General features: G+C 34.6%; 1 long non-coding RNA gene across 1 annotated transcript; it reads left to right on the top strand.

Annotated features, from left to right (window-relative positions):
• The first annotated feature begins 2,741 nt into the window (after positions 1–2,741).
• LOC128995252 (uncharacterized) lies at positions 2,742–6,991 on the top strand. Its single transcript, XR_008490964.1, has 3 exons — positions 2,742–2,838; positions 4,689–4,851; positions 6,850–6,991. It is a non-coding gene; the product is annotated as an uncharacterized LOC128995252 (long non-coding RNA).
• The last annotated feature ends 8,487 nt before the right edge of the window (positions 6,992–15,478 follow it).

Genomic DNA, 15,478 nt, shown 5'->3' with positions numbered 1-15,478 from the left:
GACAAAGTTTGACATTAAACATTTCGAATCCTCCATGTTAAACTTGGTGTGTAATAATATCAAATGTTAATAAAAATATCTTATGGTACTCCTTATATACTGTATAATACGTGAAGGTGATTTCTACGAAACACCACTCCTCCGTTAATAATGGATGGATTTTTAAAAACGATGTGTCAAAATGAATCGACATCATTCAGTTAGTCTATATAACTTTAAGTACTCGGACTACTTTTACCATCGGCACAGAAAACATACTACTATCTGATTGGACCGTTAATACCCTCTAGCATTGCGAAACGGCACACGGAAGATTTCTCAGGTGCCGTTTGACGTCACTAACTGCTGACGTCACTTTGAGGGAACACCAATACCGCAACGATACGGATTGGGCCATCGGCCTCGGTGGTGCAGTGGATAGCGTTGCGGTCTAATAATCCGAATGTGCCGGGTTCGAATCCCGCCGACGGCACTAACTTTTTATCAACAATTTTTTCATATCAGCAAGTTTGGTTGGTTTGGTTAGGTTATGACAGTTTAATTTTATAATTAAAGAATTATAAAATTGAATTTTAGGCAATTATAATTTTATTTTATGAACAAAACTATTTTTTAGATTAGTAAACCTTTATTCGATTTTTCCATTATCAGCACGTTTGGTTAGGTTATGACAGTTTAATTTAATAATAGAAAATTATAAAATTGTCTGTTTCTTCAGACGCAGCAGTTAGTGACGTCAGCAGTTAGTGACGTCAAACGGCACCTGAGAAATCTTCCGTGTGCCCCACCGCTAACATTGAACCAAAGTATGCCCAACTTTATGTATACGACTTAAACACAGCTGTTACTTACAGAATGGGCCACAATCCGTGAAATGCGAACAACTGCAGATGCTTGATCTAAGTGAATCTATATATTAATAGGCAAGCAGAAATCTATATATAAAGCCAAAAGTACCCATGAACTTTTGAGAAAACTACAAGTCACACCCCCATAAACCATAAACATAAAATGTTCGTCATGACGAGAAAAACCTTGCGCAAAACTATCCATTATTTCATAAATCACCCTTTAAGATCGTAATTTCTTTCCAAAGGGAACTTTCCTTATACATAATGTTAAAAAAAACCTCAGCTGTCCTTATTTGTATGTTATTCTTTCAATGTATTTCCTTATTAAAATCAGGTGTAATTATTTGTTTGTATTTCTGTATTCTGTTTTGTTTATTCAAGTTTAACTTAACCAATCAATAATTTTATTAATACTTATGAATTAAAACGGGGTGGGTGAAGCCCGTGGGTAACAGCTAGTATGCTTTAAAACCTTTTATCTCAGCTTATGTGCATCGCAGGGAAAATCTACGCATACTGTTAGAAAGATAGTTTCCTGTGGATGTGCAGAATGCCTTTATAAATTAAAATACAAAAATAAGCACAAAATTATAAGTGCTTCGCTCAATAATATAAATGGGGTATTTGCATTTTTGTGACGCTTAACATCACGCACACTGCGCCTCTGCGATGAAATCAAGCAGTAGTGAGTATACAGACACAGCAAAAAACCGCCAACCGGGCGCTCGAAGGCTTGTACAATAGGAAACAATGCCATTGTTTGCGCTTCCGTTGGTAACGCAAATATTTAGAGCTCGATATACTAGGAGCAGCACACTACTATAGCAGGGTTTATTGAAATCGTATTGGTGGATCTTTTGCAGTTAAACACTTTACCTGCTCTGGTTTAAAAAAAAAATGCTAAATTTTTATAATTTTTTAGTAGTGATTTCTATATGTCCGCTATTTTACCAGTGTAAAGCAGATTAATCTATGATTTTATATAAGAAAAAATATCTGTTTGTTGAGAAGGCACGTTGTAACTTCAAAGGGATGTATATCCGTTTTTGATTTTTCCTTCGTCTTGTCGCGTCAGTTCATATCGTACATATGTACTTCTGTGCAAATGAATAACCCTCTATCATAGTTTTGAGAAATTGGTTGTGGGGTTACTGTTAAAGCTAAAATTCATTGACATGGGGGATGTCAGTTAGTTGTCTCAGCCTTATACATAGGCTACATAAAGTTGTCAATTAATCTCTCTACGTAATGTTAGGGGCTTACTCGTTTATATGGTCATGTGGCTTCTTTTGCAACAAATGATGCAAATAAAATAGCAATGTGGCATTTCCAAAAAGCAAAATAAATACTGTAAATTGTTTGTTACGTAAATATTAATTTGTCTGTATACGTAACAAGCCAAATTAATGCCAATCTATCTATCAAATATGACAATATGTATAATTTTACACTACTTTTTAATGAAACAGTATGTATTTCTTGTAATTTCAAGAAATACATAATGGTAATTTGTAGGAAATGTTATTCTCTTTCAGAATATCACGCTCCACTTTGGTCGATTTCCTCGCCATTTCAAAGTTATTTGCAAAAACGTTAAGCAACCTCCAAATGTATAGTAGTGAGAAAATACTGAATTAAAGATGTTGTTCTTAAGCTTTGTACAATTAAATCTACAGTTCTACTGAACCGATTTTATTAATTAATAGGTCATTGGATAACCTAATTTGTGAATACACTGTATTTGCGCGAGCGTTTCAGGGCAGGAATTGGACTAGCCTACTGCGCATGCGCAAACCGTAAAATTGAGCTGATCTCAAATGAACGACTCTCACACAATTGAAGCAAAAGAGTTGTTTACTGTTGTTCTGTCATCGACATCTGTTTGCCCGGTTGCCCCAGCGATTGAAGAACTGTCTAGGCTGTGTGGTAAAAGGCACTTACAAAATAAGTTACCAAGCGGTGTAACTTTCATATTAGAAACCCTTGGGTGAGTTGTATAAAGGCCTAATCTTTAGGTTAAAGGTTGACACATTTAAACCTATAGCCTGTAAACCATTAACTGTTTGGAAAAAAGTCTATGCCGTAGACTAAATATGGTCCTTAAGCCAATTAAATGTGTAGGCTAACTAACTAACATTAAAATAACTTGGCTAGGCTTTGCATTACCCTGGCGTAGGGCAAGGCTAGGTTCCGCTATCGATAGATAGGCCTACACTATAGTACCCTACTAGGTTACTATATTATATTGGGTCTCTCATTCTTTGGCAGTTTCCTGTTAAAGGGAACATTCACTATTATCGATGATTACTTTTCGATATAAGCTTATCAATATTTTTGTTTTAACTTACTTCACAATCCGTAACTTATTCCTTCTGTTATCTTCAAACGCATTTAAATTATCTACTAATTAAGAAGTAGGCCGGACCTTGTTTAGGTTAACATTTATTGCCTATTTTATTGGATTATAAAATCAAACTAAGCTAAACTAGAAACTATAACATAACTAACCAAACTTGCTGTATAGGCTATGTTACCGTTTCAAAATTCCGTTTAATAACAGAAAAGGCATGGGGAATGGCTGTTCAACGGACAGAAAAATAACATTTCGATATTTGAAATTAAATTATATATAATAATGAATGTTCCCTTTAACAGGAAAGTAGGCTACCCATTCTTTACATTATACCTAGCCTTTATAAAGGCTACTCATACACACATATAGGCTCTAACTTAATAACTTAGAATGCTGTAACCTTTTGAAAGAGGCATTTCCTCGTGCTGTTGTAATAGTCAGAATATTAAAACATCGTTTGTTTAATTTAAATGGCGGTTTGTTTGAAATTATTTAGAGTAACATGGCCATGAGAAACATGCTATTTGAAACTCCAACGACAGAAAAATAAACGTTAAGTTTAAAAACTATTAAATTGTAGGCTAGTTATTTGTAGCGCCCAAAACCTGTTGTGCCGTTACCTACTTTTAGGAATAAACAATCTGCCCTCTACCACAGAAAACGTACTACTATAACCCAGAATGCCAACCGCATGGTAAAAAGCATTAAGTGTTTAGAGAAAGCTTTGCCAGTCAATCGTAGGCAGCGCCACCAACGCTGGTGGCGCTGCCTACGATTGACAGGCAAAGCTCTCTCAAAACACTTAATGCTTTTTACCATGCGGTTGGCATTCTGGGTTATAGTAGTATGTTTTCTGTGCCTCTACTTAGTGATGTAAAAATCACTATAGGCCTACAGGTTGTTATGGTCTTTATTATTATAAAGATCAAAATAACTAGGCCTACAATTCTTTCTTTAGTTGGGGTAATTTTGATGTAACAATACATTCACAGTCTTCATTTTATGCTAGAATGTTCTACTATAAACAATGTAGGCTATTAGGAACTGCAGTAAAGTCCTTTAGAGAACCTGCAATATCAGTACCTTCAATATATATTGGGTGAAATATCAGTTTGTTATACAAATCGTACTTTATATTATTCCCTGCGATATAAATTCCGATTTTTGTTTTGAGTATTAAAGGTATCGTGATATAAATATTTAAAGCCATAGAGTCTTTTCAAATAGACTTTCACACTGTGCTGTGGTAGTTAAACAAGGTTAGTTCAGTTTGGTTTAGTTTATGTTAATAAAAACCAGGTAACACCTAAATAAATACAAATTGTTCCAATAGCATCATCATTGGGTTGGGTTAGTGTTTTCTATCAAAACTTATTGTCAAAAGCGCCAAATTATACCTAGTCGTGTCTTTTCATGAGTAACTTAGCTTATAGAAAAAAGCTAAAAATTTTGTTAATGATACCTTGTTTGTTTATAAACAATAGGCCTACCACTTTCAAAAGAACCTGCACAGAACCATGGCTGTCTCGCGCACGTAGAGGTGAAGGGTGATGGTGGGGAAGGGCCTGGAGCAGTGGTGGGGATAAGTCGTTGGGGCGAGGTGTCTTTCCCCCCACTCTGACTCTCCTGCATGCACGACTCAAACAGGTGCGTGGTTTTTTTCTATGTGGTAGGCCTATAAGCTAACATAACCTAAACGCCGCAATGGTCTGTAAAAGATTGGCGGGTGGTCCTCTTTTTAAAAAGACCCATAGCCTAACAGATTAATAAGCAGGCCTATTTCTTAATCAATTTATTTTATATAAATTTGAAGCTATTGTCAGTAGGCCTATTAATTTATAGAAATTGAAAATTTGATAGGATAGAATAATACATTAAGGTTTCTCTGCAGAACTTTACCCCATAACATTGCTGTTGCAGTGCAATGTAATTTTCAGAATCAGTCTTCTTCACTTTGTATTTAGGCTAAGTAAAATTGATTTTCCTTGCTGCATATTAGGGAACATTATTACCATGTTTAATAGCCATGATAAGGTACAGTAGACTCCCTCTTATTCGGACACCTTTTAACCTGACATCGGTTAAACCAGACAACACTCGGTGGAAATTACATCTCTTTAACCGGGCAATTTTTATCAGCACATCGGTTTAACCGGACTAGGTCGGCAGGAAGTGGGAGGTAAGCGTTACTGAAACGACTGTTCTTGTGTTAAGGATATGAGAACAGTGATTACTAGTCTAAATAAAATGCTCTACTACATTTTAGTCAAATACTGTATATACAGTATGCATTTAAACGGTCAGTTTTTATGAGTTTGTGGGACATCAGTTAACCAGAAAATCCATTATCCGCACTGACCTCGCCCATGTAGCACAGATGGTTGGGCCAACGTTGGTAAATTGTGGAGCCACACAGTTGGCCAACGGTAGAAATGTCACCTCTTTAAACTGTTTTCCAGCCAACCATTGTCCAACCGTTTTATTTCACACAAAATAATAAAGATTTAGTACGAAAAGCATAATTATTAGTTGAGTAAATTGATTAAATAGTTCATAAAAACAAATTTTGAAAAAAACTAGAACAAAATTTTTTTGGCCCAGACGGGTCTCGAACCCGGGTCCTTCGACTTATGAGCCTCTTACTTTACCACTGAGCTATCTGTGATTGCTGATATAGAGAGTTTTCAAGTGGTGAAAGAGTAGCCGACAGTTGCAATGGTCGCAATACTTCAAACATTTTTGATACTACACAGTATAATATGATTCTGTTAATCTGTTAAGGCATCATAAGAAGTTTTTTTTTTGGAGTTAGAGAGGATACTGGTATTTGAATGATTAATTAATTACCGTTAGATTGTTAATGCTATTATAATTGCCTGTTATATGATTAATTACTCTGTCCCCTTAAATTGTTGCAAATAAGTTAAAGAATATTAATTTAAAAAATATTTGCATTATTAAAATTATTAAAATTCATTGTTGTTGCGCCGGAACTGTAATATATAAAATATCTGGTTTTACAATACCTTTATCAGTTCCAAAAACTTTTGGAAACTTTTGGAACTGATAAAGGTATTGTAAAACCAGATATTTTATTATAATTATGTTGTGAAAGCTAGACCCAGAGAATGAAAGTCGTGTAAACTCAACTATGGACCATTGTTGGTCCAACAAAAGTATCTTTTGTTGGTCCAACGGAGTGAAAAACTGTTGGACAACGGTTGGCTTGATGTATGATACCCAGCAATGCATATTAATGTATTTCATTAACAATGAACCAATGTTGGTCCACAGTTGTAAATATTGGTTGGCCCAACTACGAGATATACAGTTGGACAACGGTTGGTTGGTTGTGGAAGCTCCAACCAACCATCGACCAACTGTCCCACAGTTGGCCAACGTTGGCCCAACCATCTGTGCTACATGGGCGGTCCCGAGAGTCTGGATAAGAGGGAGTCCATTGTACTGTATATTTTACTATGTTATAGTTACACGAATAAAAAAATAACAGCCAAAACTTCATGCATTAACCCCATAGTACCACATACAATATGTTTACTGGTGTGAACTACGCTGTAGGCTTCACATTGAATGTGTTGCCCAAGTTTATTAAATTAAACCTAAAACACAGTTTTTTTGTTACAGAGTCATTGATTGAGGTGCTGGTGAACTGATTGAAGACTTAAACATGTTTTGTTATTAGTGTGAGGTGTAATAGTACGGACTGTTGTGATAAATTACCACTGTTTATGATTTACTTTATATGTTTTTAAAATAAATGTTCTACATAAACTATTAAAATTGAATGATCATTTAATGCCACTATTTCCAGCTGTAATAATTTTTTTATACTTCTTTTATTTTTTACTTTGTTTCTAAACATAAGTTCTGATGTAATCAATATTTGCATAATATGAAGGCCCCACTAGAAAAAACAGGCCATGCTGCAGCACGGGCAGCGCAACACTACGTCACAGTGGTGGATAGTTGTACTAAAATCTTACAAACAGCCAGCTTGTTTATTTACCTAAAACGTATGGGGATGGTGATGGCAATGAATTTATCAATGAAATCCATCCACTAGTGTGACGTCATGAATCCTGCAGCATGGCCTTTATGCACTTTAATATAAAATAGTAAACACAACAGCTTTTTATATACCATTGTTATTATTTATTGGTGTTTTTGTATTGCAATCGTTAAGTTGCATGCGTCGTTGCAGATGCATTGGTCTGTTTAAATGTATAAAGGAACTAAAATAAAATCTGAAAATTCCAGACTAACATAAAGATTATTCAAACAAAGGAGGTTGAAATGTAAAAGTATGTAAAAAATTCCTAAAACTCTTATTTTAAATTTGGTAAGTTTAATTTGATACCAAATATCAAGTGTTGACCTTATTTCCTATATTTTCTCTGGATGGTATTTCAATTTATTTTATAATTGCAATGATTCTGCTCCTCAAATTCCAGGGCATGGACTGCAATCAATATCTGCCAACATCAAATTCAAGAAAATCTAAAAATTTGTTAACTCACTTGTATATACCGTATAACATTTAAATACAACATGAAAAATAATAGGATTTCCTGGAATTTTCCAAAATGTTTGAGATCATTCTCAACATCCCAGGCAATTTCCTTGAATATACTCAGATCACTCAACAAAAATATTCTAAGAAAATTTTTATATAGCCTAGAAATCTGGAGAACATTCTCAGAATATTCTGGAAAAGTAATCTGGAATATTAATGGTATATTCTGAACATATTAAGTTTAAATTATTAATTTTGCCAAGTACCACAAAATAACTTGAAAAATACAAAAAACTATGATTTTAGGGTAACAAATGGGAAAACTCAATTTTTAGTCCATTCCCATAGTCAGTATTAAAGTACCGAATATGCACTTAAAATGGACGATAGGGATGCAACGGATGATGGGGTGACAGAGACGACTGACTCAAGTCGTCAATCAATCGTCATTCTTCGCGGAGGTAGCTAACAGCAGAACGAGCAGAACCACTAGCAGAACTGAAACTGAACTGAACTAGTAAGTTATGACTCATGAGTCGACTCGTTGAAGACCAAATACAACTGAGTTGGTTCTTTCTGGCGCATGCGCAGTAGGCTAGTCCAATTCCTGCCCTGAAACGCTCGCTGTATTTGCAAATAATTATGAAAGTACTGTTGAGGTTGCAAGCAAGATAGTTTGGATATAAATCGATGATAAAGAACTCAATTTTTTGAACAATTTGTGTTGGTCGTGATTTAGCTGTGTGCTTTAATGAAATGGGAGTGGTATTTCAATGAAGGTTCTTAGGTCAAAACAAATAGAATAACGTAGTTAGAATTAATTAAATATATTTAAAACTAAATTCCATATCCAAGATATAATGCAATTTATACTTTATGATTGAGCGATACAGTATCTTGAACTTAATTGATTAAAACTATCAATATCTCAAGTGAAAGCTTTTGAAGTATTTTAAGACATACCTTATTATATTATATTATATTATATTATATTAAGGTATAAAATAACTTAAATAAAAATAGAGTTACGTATCATTGATTGCAGATAGGTAATTATCGTTGATTCGTGATTCAGCAGTGTGCTTTAGGTAGTCCGATCTCAATAAACAATACAGTAGCTCAAATAAATCTGCGGTACGTCCTTAGTTGGCCAAAATTATGAAAATCGGTCGGGTAGAAGAGCTAACCCGACTCGGAAAAGAAAAACCAATTATTTTTATAGATGGTAATAATTGGTTTACCAGTATCTATAATCTAATCATACGAAACATGTGTTAATAATTCAACAGCTTATTGTTATCTAATTAATTTTTCTTTGATTAAATTTTCTACATTCTAAACATTCTAATGTTATGTGCTTAAACTGTACCATCTATATAATTAATACGCTACATGAAACTTTGTCGGTTGAACTCCTCCGCCATTTCTTAACCGATTTTATCCATTGACGTCTCATTGAAAAGATCGTGTCGCGTAGATTTGCAAACTGGCCTTACATTTTTTTAAAAGACCCTTGGGCTCTGCCCCAGTGGCTTTGAAAGTTCCCATGTTATCCTTATGAAGAACATAATTGTTTACATTTTGATCAGCTGTATAATTTAATTGCTGTTATTTATTTTTCAATTCAATGAAACGCATTGAGTTCATTTATTTACTATTTGAGTCTGTGTAAACATAACCCATAAGACGGATCGTGTTAGTATGGTTGTATGTTGTTGTATTAATAGTCAAAGGTTGTATCTTAAATTTGTGTATTTATCGTTGTTTTTTTGTGTGTCGCTATGAAGGATCGGGTTAGCATGATTGTAACTAAAACTTTTGCATTTATCGTTGTTTTGTGTAGCTATAATTTGTTTATTTGTTGTTTTTTATCTTTTAAATGCCACCGACGCGACGACAACGAAACATAGACAGGAGGCGTAATCGTGATAACGACCGCAGCTACAGAACAGTGGCGCGTAAAAGGCTTAACTCATCACAGTCAGCACCTGACCCTGGACAATCTCAACTATTAGGTTACAAATGCGCCCCAAAACGACTTTTCGTTCTCAATTGATCCCCTATCAATGACCTGTGTTGCCTGTACAGCGAGGCATTTTGAGAAGGAGAAAACCGGCCGTAATGCTTTAGGTTTATCAATAACAAAGATAAACATGGACAACCTTATATGGCTATTTACACAGAAAATATTAGTATGTTTTCTGTGCTATAAGTCAAGAAATGATTGTCGAAAACATTAAAAAGCAACTCCAGGGTATGAAATATGATGCAATATTTACAGGAAACGTTGATAAATGTTATATAAATCGTGAATAGCTTTTTTGTTACACGTTGATAATCTTTGAGTTGACTCTTTTAAACTCATTTTAAATATGACTGTTATTCGTTTTGAAATAACTCCTGTATTACTTTGCAATTGCTCGAATTCGAGCAACATGTGCACTAGTTAATATTAGTGAGTAAAGTGGTGTATGGATTTCATAACCATTATTTTACTAGAGACCGTTGTGTTTAACCATAACGGGCACTGTTGCTAGTAGATCTATAAAGCAGTTCCTTTGCTTCCTTCATTAGATATAAAATATGGACTAACAAGATTGGGTAACATTTAATTGCGAAGCATTCGTTTTGGCTTGAAACTGTCAGATATTGTATTTGCGAAGGTTCATATGTATTCCTATACAGTAATAGTTTTCCCAGCATATCTGGAAAAGTGCACACTAAATATGGAAACCAACTCCTGTTCTGAATTTAAGAAATTTCTACTAAGATTCCCGTACGTAGAATGGGCACCAGCTACCTAATTCCAAATCAACTAATTATTATTTATTATTTAATTATCGTCTTCAAATTAAGTGATGGTTGCTCTTAAAATAATAAATTTAACATAAGCAAATCCATATATCTATACTTATTTAATACGCAAGCAGGTTTTTTGTGACAATTACTCCTCAGAAACTACTGAACCGATTGACATGTTTTTGGTGTCATTGGAAAGACCGTAACGTGAAGTTGTGCAGGAAACTTTCTTTTAGGGAAATAATTAGAGAGTGAGGCCCTGGAGCCCTTTAAAGTTTCGTATTTCTCCATAAGATTAACATGGTAATAAACACAAAAAACCACCATGCTCATGTAGGGTGTGTTTTGTTGACATTGTTATGCAACTCCAACTGTTGTCAGAAATTAAAAGTGAGAAAAAGAAAATATGTGAATTGAAAACAGTCAATAAGTTTGCTAATTTAACAGTTTACTACAAACATTTACTGACTTTGTTGAAATGAAATATCTAGAGTCGATTTGCAAACTATGTAAACATAGGAAAGTAGTAAAACACCACCAAGGAGTAGAAATAGAAATAATGTTTTTTTTTCGTTTATAATCGTTATTATAGACAACCTAATGCGGCTATGAGTAAGTCTATTTGTAGAAAACTCTAAAAAACAAGATCATCTTTTGAAAAATGATAAGATATTTACAAGAAATGTTGATTATATCGACCTGTTATGTACATATTGAGTATTTCCATAATCTTTGAGTCGAATCTTTTAAAGTCATCAGAAATTATGAATGTTATTCGTTTTAAAATAACGCCTGTAATACTTAGCAATTGCTCGAATTCGAGCAAGAGGGACACTAGTACTTATTTAATACGCAAGCAGGATTTTTGTGACAATTACTCCTCCGAAACTACTGAACCGATTGACATGTTTTTGGTCTCATTGGAAAGAGCGTAACGTGAAGTTGTGCAGGAGACTTTCATTTTAGGGGAATAATACCTTTTTATTGTTATCTTGCAAATACTGTCATGACATCCACTTAACCCATAAGGCCCATGTTAAATTTCTAAAAGTTTAAATTCACATAGGGAAAACCCCCGTGGTCCGATTTGTTCCATTTCAGATTTATACCTTCCCGTGGTTGGGTACTATGACTGTGCTAAATTTCATGCAGATCGCTTCAGCCGTTCATGAGGAGTATTTGTAAAACTAAAGCAGGAGTGTAGTATAAGAGCTTCGCTCCGTTCAAAAAGGTAAACAAAAGTTGTAACATGTGTTTACAAATAAATCATCTAAACTAGCACATTGCAAAATAGAGAACAAAAGGGAAGAACAATCGGATTGATACCGTTGAGCATTATTTGCTACAAAATGTATAACCAATAAGGATTATGCACCATTGGCTTTTGATGTTACAAGTAGACATTTTTCATTTACGTGAACCAGACGTACAATTTACTTTGAATACTGCACATAGGGATTCCAAATTATGCGAACCAAATATATCATTAACTTTGGATACAGCAATTAGACATTACATTAACGTGAACCAGATGCATTATTGACTTTAGATACTGGAAGTATAGATATCCCATTTACAAGAAACAGAGACATTGACTTTGATACTACAAGTAGACATCCGATTTACGTGAACCAAATGTATCATTAACTTTGGATAGGTACTGCAAGTAGACATTCCATTAACTTGAACCAGACGTGCCATTGACTTTAGATACTGCAAGTAGACATGTAATTTATGAGAACCAGATGAACCATCGACTTTAAATACTGCAAGTAGACATTTCATTTTCGTGAACCAAATGTGCCATTGACATTAGATACTTCAAGTAGACATTTAATTTATTAGAACCGGATAGACCATTGACTTCGGATACTGTAAGAAGACATCCCCTTTACATATAACACATTTGGGTTCTGCAAGTAGACATTCCATTATTTATGTGAATCATACGTACCATTGACTTAGGATTCGTTAAGGAGACATCTCATTACGTGAACCAAATGTACCATTGACTTTGGATACTGCAAGTAGACATTCCATTATTTATGTGAATCATACGTACCATTGACTTAGGATTCGTTAAGGAGACATCTCATTACGTGAACCAAATGTACCATTGACTTTGGATACTGCAAGTAGACATTCCATTTACTTGAACCAAAATGTGTCATTTGCATTGGATACATCAATAGACATTTAATTTATAAAAACAGAAAGACCATTGGATTTAGATAGGTAGGTACTGCAAGTATACATCTCATTAACGTGAACCAATTGTACCATTGACTTGGGATACTGCAAGTAGACTAGACATCCCGTTTACGTGATATAAATGCACCATTGACACTGGATACTGCAAAGAGACATCTCATTTACGTTAACCAAAAGGAGCATTGACTTTGGATACTGTAAGTATACTTCCCATTTACGTATAACAAATGTAGCATTACCTTTGGGTTCTGCAAGTAGACATTCCATTGTTTATGTGAACCAAACGTACCACTGAATAAGAGGATTCAACCAGGAGATGTCTCAATTACGTGAACTAGATTTAGCATTGACTTTGGATACAGCAAGTAGACATTCCATTTACATATAACAGACGTAGCATTGACTTAAAAAATTATTAATATACTTGCTCCGCTCAATATTGCAAGCATACAACTGCATTGCACACCTAGTATATATAGATGATGATGATGATGATATTTTGTTCTGCATCATCTGATGTTTTGCAATATAACGATCAATTACGAAATCTTTGGAAAATCTGAATACTACAATAACTCTTAAAATAATTTCTTATCGAATTATCTTATATCTATTGTACGTGTTGGTACAATAGATATAATTGTACTGAGATATAATTACCAGGATTACTATATATTTAGCTAAGTAAATTCCCTCACCTCATCACATCAGTAAGCCTCTCTATGAGTGATTTTGATCTTTTTAAACCATGGATCTTTCATATAACGTAACACACTAAAGAAATTTACACAGTTAGTTCTTGAGGGTGTAAAACTCTCTAGCCTCTACTCCTCTGTAGAGGTAAAAGAAACTTACGAAAACCTTGACCAAACAAAATTTACTTCAAAGGGGGGAATGTAACTAGGGTAGAGTACTCACTAGGTGGAGGACCTCTAGGATCGTGGAATAAGTGAACACCAGTTCCAGTATAATAATTATGATTTAATAAAAATAACTAAATGTGCACACATAAAATAAGTACATAAAATGAAGATAATTGTTATACAGTGATATTATTATTATTCAGAATAGAAAAATTACAAATAAAATTGAAATAATATAAATGACTATTTAGAGCCTATTTTGTTTTTATACTCTGTTTCTTGTATAAGGATATTTAAAGAAAATTTCCCTTAACACTTAAATTGTATTATAAAATTCTTTATACAAAATGATAAGAAATAAAATATTTCCCTTGAGACTTAAATGTTATTAGTTATATGAATCGTAAACACTTAAAACATTCTAAGCTAAATTAAACCCAATATTTACATACAAGTTAGTTCATCCCTCTGATAATATATATTAACTAAACATACATTTAAAATACGTGCTAACGTGGTTAACACCCTAATTTTCAATTATTTACTCATATTTGAAATTGCCTCTATTATTATATACACGTCTATATTAATAGTCTAACTAACAGGTTTATTTATTTGGATTCGTTTTGAATCCTGTTTTATTCAAACTTCAAAATTGCTCTTGTTTAGGTTGACCCCTTTTAGTTTAATTGAGGGATGAAGTTTATATGAATTTTAAAGTAACTCTACTTCGTCTGCCCTATTTTTATATATTTACTTTATCTTTCTTATAGTTTATTTATTTCATTTATATATAGATTTTGTTATATCTTATGGAGTTTCTCCTTAACATTTAAGTTGTGCACGCTACCAATTGAGTGAAGATATTTGGACATACCACAAGACGAGGCAGTTGGGCAACGATTGGAAGGTTCCCCGGGGCGTTCCTTTGGTCACAGAAAACGTACTACTATGACCTACTACTACGTACCTATAACCCTATGGTTATAGTAGTACGTTTTCTGTGCTTTGGTGCGGGCGTAGACTCCGGGGTTGTTCGCTCGAGACTCAAGGGTTGATCCAAGCGTAGTCCTTCCTCTCGTCGTCGGTCGCTCGTCCTATGGGCCGTCCTCTTCGGGTTGCTTTGGTCCTTGGTAGCGTGGTAGTGTAGTGGTGCCTTTGGTCTTGAAGAATAGCCGTGGTTGTGTCCTCGTGATCTTGAGTCTGGTCGGGATCTTAATAGGTGCTTCAAACTACCCTGTTAAGTCACTGTCCCTACTCGATCCGGGACTCCCGACGGTTTCTTCTTTGAAGTGCTACTTCTTGAGACCTCTCCAAGACTGATTAACACTTTTCTTCCCCAAGACCTCCTTTCCCCTCCTGGATTATCGGTTCTTCCCCCCGATGTCTTCGGGAAACGCCTACCCTCCAATCATCGGTGGAATATCTTCGATCATCGTCCTCATTGGCTTCTCCCCTCATGACCAGCCTCCAGATGGCGTGGTGCTGACCGTAAGTAAAATTATTTCTTTATGCATGTAAAATTTCTCGGAATCGATGGGAACAATATTGTTTCTCGTCGATTGTTCCCATCGGTTACAATTTCTTCTACGATGCATTCCAGATCGAAATTCAATCTATGCCTGGCTTGTTCTCAGCCAGGTCTTTGCCCATGAGAACGTGACTTGAACTTGAGATCTTGCGATCATCTTTACTTTTCATTCCTATGAGGGGTCAGCGAACGTTTTGTATTGTTCATGAGTATGTAAAGAAAATGATTTAATAATTTAAATTTTTAATTTCCATATGTTTATAAGGGCATTTAACAACCGCGCAATTAATAAGTAGGTACTGTAAACCATATTACTGTAAAAGGCCGGTCTTTGTC

The sequence above is a fragment of the Macrosteles quadrilineatus genome, unplaced genomic scaffold (genome assembly GCF_028750875.1).
Source record: "Macrosteles quadrilineatus isolate MER2022 unplaced genomic scaffold, UCM_ALF_1.0 Scaffold_5__1_contigs__length_97177068, whole genome shotgun sequence".
In the NCBI taxonomy this organism is placed as follows: domain Eukaryota; kingdom Metazoa; phylum Arthropoda; class Insecta; order Hemiptera; family Cicadellidae; genus Macrosteles; species Macrosteles quadrilineatus.
The sequence above is the reverse complement of the archived record's forward strand: the minus strand, read 5'-3'. Positions and strand labels throughout refer to the sequence as shown.